Raw genomic sequence first — 10,518 nt, 5'->3', positions numbered from 1 at the left:
AGACAGACAGAGGGCCTGTCTTCTGTAATTCCTATAGTTTGCCTGTGAATCAGAGTTCTCTGTAAAGCTGCCAGGAGGATGAACTCATTTAACCCCTCAGTCTCAACAGCCTGCCCTATGCTGATGTCTCAAATTAGTTCTTACATTGGACCTTTTTTTGAAGCTGAATCTTCTCTTCCATACTAAGCCACTTGGCATTTCAAAACCCAAAATGTTTAAAATGGAATTCCTTATCTAATCTCTTCCCTCTCAAGCCAATTCCTGCCTTTTGTACTACACAATCCAAGTACTAAGCCAAACCTTGCAATATTCTTTTTCTTTTGGTATTAGGATTGAATCCAGGTGCTTCACCACTGAGTTATATCCCTATCCCTTTTTAATTTATAGACATGTCTTGCTAAATTGCCCAGGCTATCCTTGAATTTGGGATCCTTCTGCTTCAGCCTCCCAAATTGCTGGGATTACAGGTGTGTTTCGTCATGCCTAGTTGAATAAAATCTAGTCTTTAGCATTCAAAGCTGTTAACAAGTTAACCTATCTTTTCAGCCTTTTCTTCTATACTTCATTCTCCTATTTCTATTCCTGGATAATACTGGCACTGCTCTGAGCTGCACTGCCTGATCACCCCTCATTCCCCAAGCTCCTGTCTTAAGGATCATTGATTCTAAGAAGCCCAAATCTGCCAGTGATCTCTTTCTTACTTATATGGCCAGGGCATATTATTTGAATCTTTAAATAGCCTAACCAAATGAGATGGCCTTTTTCCCCTTGTTCTGGGAATTAAACCCAGGGTTTCATGCATGGTAGGTTAAGTGTGCTCTCTCTGAGTTAGAGATGGCCATTTTTGTGGGTCAGATATTGGCAATTACATGGTTTAGAGTCAGATGTGTGGGTTTCATCAAGAGTGGCAGGGCAGTGGCTTGGGTACTTTTCATCTCTATATCTTCTACTACCCCTGGCATGGGGATTGGTTCATAACAGTTCAACAGTGACTGTTAAATTGAACAGAAAACTGTAGAAAGGGAACAACTGAGAAATGTTTTCATAGCTGCAATCTTTGCTTCCTTTGTAGACATGATTCTGGACATTCACTGTCCTATAGTGATGGGATATTTCACACCCTGCAGGCTGTGAGAATTATTTCACACATTTGAACTTTTTTTTTCCTTTCCTTTTTTGGTACTGGGGATTGAACCTAGGACACTTTGCTACTGAGCTACCTCCTCAGTTCTTTACACATGCGTGCACACACACACACACTTTTGTTTTGTTTTGTTTTTTTTAGACGGGGTCTCACTAAATTGCTTAGGGCTTCAGTAAGTTGCTGAGACTGGCCTTAAATTTATGATCCTCTTGCCTCAATCTCCTGAGTCGCTGGGATTACAGGTGTGCACCACCATGCCACCATGCCCAGCTCATTCAAATTTTGAGGCATATAACATGATATGTATGTTTTAATACTTTTTAGTATACTTCCTGGATGGAATCAAGTTCATTTTTAATACAGATTGTAAGCTAGATTAGAACCACAGTCTTCTTGTGGGCAGTGGCCTTATGTATTTTGCTCACCAGCATCTCCTTAAACCAAACAGGGCCTAGCATAAAGTAAGCATCAGACCATTCATAGAATGTACATGCTCAGTATTTAAAACTTGTATTATGTTTAATTGTTTTTTTTTTTTTTTTTTTTTTTTTTGTGTGTGTGTGTGTGTGGTACTACAGATTGAAACCAAGGGTGCTCTACCTCTTCTGGCCCTTTTTATTTTTTAATTTTTAATTTTTTTGGTACCAGGGATTGAACCCAGGGGCACTAACCACAGAACCACATCCACACATCACTTTTTTTATTTTTCATTCTGAGACAGGGTCTTGCTAAATTGATTAGGTCCTTGCTAAATTGCTGATGCTGATTTTGAATTTGCAATCCTCCTGCCTCAGTATTCCCAAACTGCTATGATTATAAGCACATGCCGCTGCACCAGGCTATTTTTAATTTTGAGACAGGGTCTCACTAAGTTGCTCAGGTAGGCCTCCAACTTGTGATCCTCCTGCCTCAGCCTCCCTAGTAGCTGGGTTATAGGTGTGCACCCAGTTTATATTTCTTTATTTGAAAAAACTTATGACTAAATGAGAAATCCAAATTTAGGTTTTTCCACATAGGCAAATGAATTCCTCTGGGAAATCTTTCAGAAAGACAAAACCTTTGCTGATTCCAGTGTAAAGGGAAATCCCCTGCAAGTGGATTTCATGAATGTGTGCCATTGACCACCAAGCAGCAGCTAAGCTGCTTAGCCAGGTGGACTTCCCCCTGGGTCAGGGAGCTTTCACTGTAGTCTGGGCACCAATACTTCTGCAGCTTTAACATGAGCCTATGGGGCAGATTTGCTGTGTCTGTGTGGAAAATTTGATCTTTCTCTCTGGGGAAGGGGGGCACTAAATTAGGCTTTTGAAATTACTTTCTGGGTTTTTGAAAAATTTTAGAGATGACTTGACATCTCGTGAGTCTTGGAAAATTTCCTGGGGGCCTCTGTTTGGCAAGGCCTACATTCTCCCCGGGGGTGGAAGAAGGTGGAAGGTAGAGGTTACCCACAGGCAAAGGTAAGAAATAGCAGTGTAGATTCCCAGTGACTGCTGACAAGCTGATCATATGGTGCTTAAAGGCAAGATAAGAATTTAGCTCTTAGCTTAAGGCACTCTGCTGGCAGTTTCAGTGAGCCAAGGGAATAGAAAAATGAGGCCTGGGTTTCCATGGATGTTAGCAGGAATTGGAAACAATGCCCTGTGAGTTGGCTACATATACTGATCATAGAGTATTTTAGAAGAGTTGAGATTTCCTGATGTTAAGGAGCCCCAAAAGGCAACTGTAGCCAGGACAGCTAAGGATATAGCAGCTTTGGGTAAAAAATGAGAGGGAAATAGGACTCTGCCCAGCTCCCTGGCCAGACTTTCTCCAGTCCAGAGCCTCCTGAGAGGACTCCTTGAGGGCAAGAACCTGACCCTATTTGTATCTTTCCATTGTTTTAATCTTTCTCAGATCAATCTCAGGCCTGCAAGTTCTTCCTGCACTATACTAGTTATGATTGGTTACCTAGGAGTACAGTAATTCTGAATGAGTCTTGGAGAAGGAAAAAAGGGTGATTTCTCTGCATTCTAATTCTATCACTTATGGGCTAAGGAGAATTCAAATGTGGGCCAGGGTGTGATTTCTGTGACTTACATGAGGTAACTTCATTATGCTTCTATTCATATGCCCTTCAAACCTCTTTCTTGGCCAGACTCTAGTGAAATAATGCTCCTCAGCCATCTTGTCCATAACATCTAGTGAGTGTGGTTTTCTCACTTTCTAGTCCCAATGGAGGGTACAATACAGTGTCTGTCAACATAGCAGTCATAGGTACCTGTTATTCTATGCCTGGAGTCTCAACCATTACCCAAAATGACAAATGCTTTCCTTTGGTTTGTAAGGGAATAAACCTTTATCAGCTCAATCCAAATGACATTTAAATACAATTATCCATAAACCCCTTCTATAGAGCTCAAACCTTTATCTTTTCAATTCACCCTTGATTTTTAGCTATAACAACTTAAGTATTATCCTCATAACTTTTCATGTTTCTCTTGTTTTCCCCAATACTGCTTTAAATGAAGACCCAATGCTCAGCTGATTTCTTGTTTCTCCTAAGAGTGGCATGAACAGGATTGTGTGAAAGAGAATTCTCACAGGTCTCCCCAGAAATTGGAAGGAGGCAATGGAAGACACCAGCTGGTTTGGGCTTAACCGTTGGTGGTTTTTAACACATAACTTCCCCTTAAGCATGATAACACCGGAAGCCCTTCATAGCTTGAAAGAACAGCAAATGTTCCAGTGAAAAATAAAATGGGGAAGAGAGAGATAAGGTCCTGAGCTTTGAACACCATCAGGCTCTGCTAAGTATCAGAATCTGAGCCTTGCCACAGACTACCTGGTGTCCACAACCTCAGTTTCTTCTCTTAAATAAGGGAGCATTCTGTACCCACTTTAAAAACATAAGTAAAAGATCAGTGAAAATAAGGCATTTACCAGTAGACTTGAATTCAGCTTCTCTTTGTGAAAGAAGTGGGCACTGGTGAAGAAGCACTGGATTATTTGTTAGTTTGCTTTGTTCTATCTCTACTAAAGAATGAAGCCGGGCTGGGATTGTGGCTCAGCGGTAGAGCACTTGCCTAGCATGTGTAAGGCCCTGGGTTCGATCCCCAGCACCACATAAAAATAAGTAAATAAAGTAAAGATATTGTGTCCAAATACACCTAAAAAAATAAATAAATATTTAAAAAAAGAATGAAGCCAAGTACTACACAGATCTGCACTGCATATGCAATTATTCAGAAGTGAAACTCTTCTTCTTCCTACTTTGGAAAGCAGCCAGTTCTTACCTACCCTGTCCTATACACATGCAGCCTCACCCATGATGTGGAGAGAGGAATGAAACTGCAAATATCAGTTCACTGATATTTCCCACCTCTGGTGTTTCCTTACATCTTAGGATCTTTATGAATTTTATTTAGACTTTATTTACTCTATTTCTCCCTCACCCCAGCTCCCTGCTCAGGTAAAAGAAAGGGAGATGCAGAAATTGGCTAGGCACCAAGACAGTGAGTCAAGAACAAAGAGGAAATAAGACTCAACAGCCTTCCTTTCAGCCTAGAGACACTTCCTCTTCCTTGAGGTTTCCTAATTGACTTCCCCTAATTCCTATTTTCTTACCACAAAATTAAGTCATCTCTGATGCTCAGAAGAATCAAATTTTCTTGGGGTAAATGGAGAGAGGGAGAAAGGATGCAAATAAATGAGGTTTCTGGTCATTTTAACCAATATTTTTCAGTCATTAAATTCAGGAACTAGTTCTTGAGAATTCAGTTTCTGATGGGAAAGCAAGACAGTGCTCCAGTTTTATCTTCTATTTGCTTTGAAATAACTTGAACTTCAGCTGACATTCCCAAATTTCACTCAAAGTGCATTTCATCCATAGTGGTGAAACAAATGCAAGTTTTAAAAATCAACCAGAGACAGCAGATTTATTTATTTTATTTTATTTTTTAATATTTATTTTTTAGTTTTCGGTGGATATAACATCTTTATTTGTATGTGGTGCTGAGGATTGAACCCGGGCCGCACGCATGCCAGGCGAACGCGCTACCGCTTGAGCCACATCCCCAGCTCCGAGACAGCAGATTTAGACATTAAAATGTTCTTCATTAAAATGTTCTTAAGATTAAGACTCTGTGGCTCAGTGGTAGACCACTTGCCTAGCATGTGTGAGACACTGGGTTCCAATCCCCGGCACCACATAAAAATAAAACAAATAAAATAAAGGTGTTGTGTCCATATACAACTAAAAAATATATATTGAAAAAGATTAAAACTCTGGAATGATGTCTTGCAACTGCACAGCAAATTTTATTCCGGTTACTACAGTGCCATGTACATACTAGATGCCTACTAAATAATCTCTAATTCATTTAGAGAAGGAAGGTTGTTAAATGGTATTATTACAGAAAGCAGTATTGAGAAGTTATTTTCTTGAGGATCAGTGATACCACAGACTAAGTTCCTGGGCAAGCCAGCTCAAATAAAATACCAAGGAGCAAGAGGGGAATTCACTCAAAGGAGAAGTAGGCATGAGAGGTAAAAATCAGGAAGAAATTTTCTAACAACTTCTCCAAAATACTTCAGCAACATTCTCTGTGCCCCTTCTATGGACAAGAAGCTGCACTAGCTGCTGTAGGAAACACACATGAACGAGATGGGGTCCCCACCAGAGTTCAGGGAGGAAAATGAAAGATGAATGAAAGCAAAGCCATCAGGATGACTGCAACAGAGCACTGCCAATGAGGAAATGACCTTATATGCAGATGAGCCAGAAGGCATTTAAGACTGCCAGCTGAAGAAGCATGTAGATGTTAGAAACAGTGTGGGTGGTACTTTGGTGCAACATGAAGTGGGAATGGCATGAACAGAGAAGCAGGGAAAGAAAATGAGGGTCTGTGTTTAGGACAAGCTAGGCCATTGCCTAGGGCATTGACTAGGACACACCTTGAATATTTATGAGTAAGAGTGGCATGACTAAAGTTATGCTTTGGATTGATAACCTGGTAGTAATACTTTATGATTAATTGTAGCTATAGTTATCAATGAGGAGGCTGCTGATATCCAAGTGAAAGATTTTGAAGACTTAAACTAGAATGGTAGTAATGGGAAAAGAAAAGAGATTATTTGCAAGAATTTTAAGAGCTTCCCACCTCGTTATTAAAAATAATACACTATTCACAGTAGGATTGTTTGTAATAGGCAAAAATTGGAAGCTATCCAAATTCTTATCAGTAAATGGACAAATTGTGGTATATTTATATTATAGAACATTATATAATAATACAAATGAATGAATTTGGGGTAACCTGACTGTTATTGAGGTAGCCTGGGCCAGCTCTGGACTGCGTGCAGCCTGCCTTAGGCAACCAGCGTGCTCACAATGGGCACCCCAGCCTCTATAGTGAGTGAGATGTCCTATTGGCAGGCCCCCACTGAAGCCCAGGGTCACAGGCAGGCCTCGGCCAACATCTTCCAGGATGCTGACCTGCTGCAGATTCCAGGGCCTGTTTCAGTGCAGTGGGGACCAGGGGGCTGAGGAATGGCTCCAGATCCAGGAGTGTGCAGGAGATCACTGAATAGAGGAGGCCCCCCAGGCAGAAAGCCCAGGCTCAATTGCTACAGCATTGCAGTTAACCTCTAATCCTAGAGCTCCGCTTCCCACTGGCTGGATGCACAGAGCACTGCCACTAAGACAGCCTCTAGTGAGCAGCATTAGAACTCAGGACAAGTGTCAGGATCTGCCAGAACTTTGGGGAACCAGGTCCCACAGGCTACCTCTATCAGATCAGACACTGATCCCAGGAAAGGTCTGGGAATAGCAGGATTTTCCCCAGGAGTCATGGTGACTTTTGCCAAAGGCCTGGGAGGTAAAGAAAGGAGACCTGAGATAGCAGCCCTGCAGGAAATAAATAAAGGAAAGCAAAAGGTGCTGCCACTAGTCTGCTCAATTCAACAGGACTGGAGCCTTCCAGTGGGCTCTGTATCATGTGAGATCCATTCTCACCAGAGTGGGGAGACACACAGAGACTGTTCCTGCCTCAGCTCTTCTCAATCCAACACTGTACTTGGGCTGCATGATATTCTCTTGGGAATCAAGTGATAGGCACTCAGAATGCAGTACCTTATCACTTCTGTCACTAATCTGCTGGCTGCTACTGTCACCCATAGTTCAGCAACCTGTCCCACACCCCTGGTGCTGTCAGGCCAGCATGAAAAAAACATGGTTTAAGTAACAAATAAAACCATTTGCATAAAAATGAATGAAATATAACTTCTTGCAACAACATGGATTAACCTCACAAAATGTGGAATAAAAGAAACCATACATAAAACAGAAAATCCCAAATGATTCCATGTATACAAAATATAAAAACAAATTTATACTATTAGAAGACCTGTTACCTTTTTGGGGATAAGAAATGGAGGAGGAAATCACAAGGGGGCTTCTGGCAACAAGTATTATGAACAGATTGTGATATAACTTGATTTTTGTTTTCCCATTCTTCCTTTGCTCTTTCTTCCTAGATGAAAAGTCTAGTAGCTGGGCACAGTAGTATAATCCCAGTGACTCAGGAGGCTGAAGCAGGAGGATTGTAAATTCAAAGGCAGCCTCAGCAACTTAGTGAGGCCCTGTCTCTAAAATATAAAAAAAGAACTGGGGATGAATTGAGTGTAGCTGTGTTTAATCCCCTGTACTCAAAAACAAACAAACAAACAACAACAACAACAAAAAAAAAACTAGCAGTTCAGCTGGGAGTGGTGGCACACACCTGTTATTTCAGTGACTTGGGAGGCTGAGGCAGGAGGATTGCAAGTTCAAGGCCAGTCAGCAACTTAGTGAGACCCTTAGCAACTTAGCAAGACCCTGTCTCAAAATAAAAAAGGACAGAGGATGTAGCTCAGTAGTAGGGCTACCCCAGGACCAAAAAAAGTCTAGAGTTCCCATTACTTCTCTGTTCCCCTTAGATTGTACTATGCGTTGTACTATGCATTCATAGTACAATGTCACTTTAATAAGTGCAGTCTTAATTCAGAAATTAGAATATCAAGTTCTATAACAACAAAAATTTCAAACAGCATTACAGCATTCTACTCTGCCAGTTTAGGTTGGCTAAAGCCTTCAGTGTAAATAGGGTGAGAGCATGGCTGACTTTTCTTCCCTAATCATTCCTCGCTCAGTTCCTCCCCTACTTGCTTCTTTTCTTACTCCAGCCAGGTGATGATAAGCAGTAGAGGGTTAAGATGAGGAGAGGTGAGGGGTGGGTGACTTAATGCTTTCTAGGCCTAGCAAATGTTTAAGGCTGGTGTCTCAAGCCTGGCAAGTAATTAAAGCCTATGCTTCCTCTCTGGGCTACTTTTCTTGAAAACTTTTTAGTGGTTTTCTGGTGGGTCACTATGTCTTTATATCTAGGTAGTCATTTACAGCTCCTTCCTCAACCCCTAGGCATCCATAAAGTTCCTTCTAGTTCAAAATAGCTCTAAGGCAACTCTCTTCTCACTGTTGGTACCTATATGGCTCTCAGGAAATAGGCAGTGAAGGCCAATTTCAAGGCAGCAGCCTTCCCTGGCTTCCATCCCAATGCTTTTTGCCAGCCTTTCTGTCATCCTTTATATTTCCAGTCATACACTCAGGCCCTATCTACAGTTCAACTTTCTCAGGCATCACCTCTCTGAGTCCCCCATACTACGAGCTCTAAATCCTTGTATGAAGACATGTTTCCTGGGGCCTTTTAGTTTAAAGGCACCCAAAAAACTAAGAGCATAGCAGCAGCTTTCTTTAAGGAAACATCTTTATCCTTCTCCTTTCTCTGACTCCTTTATATCTTTGATCTGACTCAGAGAGCAGAGTTGTGAGACAGATTCTTCTTCATTCCTTTTGCAAAATCTATGTATGGGGTTCTGCCTCACACTCACCTAGGAATCAGGTTATCTACTGTATTTGTGCCTCAGTTCCTACAGAAGAGTCTTATTGTAATTCCCTATTATACATACTTTAAAAATTTCAGAGTATACAGATGATGAAGTGAAATTCATCTGCAACCTCAATACCCAGAGATACCTATTAACATTTTGGAATCAATAAAATATCATTCCTTTCAGATGTTTTCCTCTAAAACTATCTTCTTTCCTATTTAAAATATGGCATAGTTGCTTTTGTATTTATTCTATGCTAACACATGAAGTATTATTTTAATTACTGCAACATTTAACACTGCTTATTTCTTCCTTCAATTTGAACAGTTACTTATTTCTAATTTTATTATTACCAGTAACACTATTACAAATGAATGAGTTGTTTCCAAAGTGAATGAATTGGAGTGTCCACAGGCTACCCAGGAAATGATGGTCAGTTGCAAATGTGGAATTGGAAGGAGACTAGGCATAGAGAGAGGTCCTTTGTGAAATTTCACTATGAAACTATCCCTGGGAAAGCACAGTTTTATTAGTCCAGAAGTCTGAAGGTATTTGCAAGTAGATGGGAAGGAGCCAGTGGGAAGGGATAACTGAAAGAACAAGATCCCAACTCAGCAAGGAGGGACAGTATGAAAGCAAGTAGAAAAGGAAACCTAGGAAAGAAAAGGGAGAAAAGCCTCAGGATAGGAAAGGATAAACATTGCTGAAGAGGCTCATGGCTTTCAGTTTCTAGTTAAGTTGTCTGCTGGGAATGAAAAATATGATTATGACTTAGAATCATGAGTGTTACCCTTTTATTTTTAAAAAAATAATCTTGGAGCTCAATGAGACCCTTACTACTTAAATTATGACCTGCAGCATTGGCATTACCAGGGACACCTGAATCAGAATTGACATATTTTTCTTTGGTGTTAAGCACACATTCTACCACTGAGCTATATCCTCACCTAAAACTGGCATTGCTGAAGTTGGCTTTGAACTCACTATCCTCCTGTCTTAGCCTCCCGAGCTGCTGGGATTATAGGCATGTACCACCATGCCTGGCCCACAATTGGCATTTTAAGTAAGATCTCCAAGTGTTTCTGTGCCCATTAAAGTTTGATAAGTACTGCAACTGACCATCTTCTGGGTAGCCTGTGGCCACTCAGATTCATTCACCTTCGCCACTTAACAGGAGAAAAAATAAGAGCCTCAAATTAGTTGTTTTTCAAGTTAAGATTGTAAAGGAATTCAATGCAAAATGGATAAAAAGGACTTCAAATGAGAGTGAAGTTCCAACAACATAATTTCATGACTTTTTTTTTTTTTTTTTTTTTTTTTTTAGCAATACTGTGGTATACAGGACTGAAGAAAGTAGAATGTGACTACTCTACAGTAGGTCTGGAATTGAAAAGATGGACATAGGAGATGAAAAGAATGAACTTATTTGGACTGGTATTGAAGCAGTTCCTCTTATGAATGCTTTGAGGGGTGGA

General features: G+C 40.7%; 1 pseudogene; it reads left to right on the top strand.

Moving 5' to 3' along the window:
- Window positions 1-6,509: 6,509 nt before the first annotated feature.
- Window positions 6,510-6,925, top strand: LOC143393772 (arginine vasopressin-induced protein 1 pseudogene; annotated as a pseudogene).
- Window positions 6,926-10,518: the final 3,593 nt, after the last annotated feature.

Source organism: Callospermophilus lateralis, chromosome 3 (genome assembly GCF_048772815.1).
Source record: "Callospermophilus lateralis isolate mCalLat2 chromosome 3, mCalLat2.hap1, whole genome shotgun sequence".
In the NCBI taxonomy this organism is placed as follows: domain Eukaryota; kingdom Metazoa; phylum Chordata; class Mammalia; order Rodentia; family Sciuridae; genus Callospermophilus; species Callospermophilus lateralis.
The sequence above is the reverse complement of the archived record's forward strand: the minus strand, read 5'-3'. Positions and strand labels throughout refer to the sequence as shown.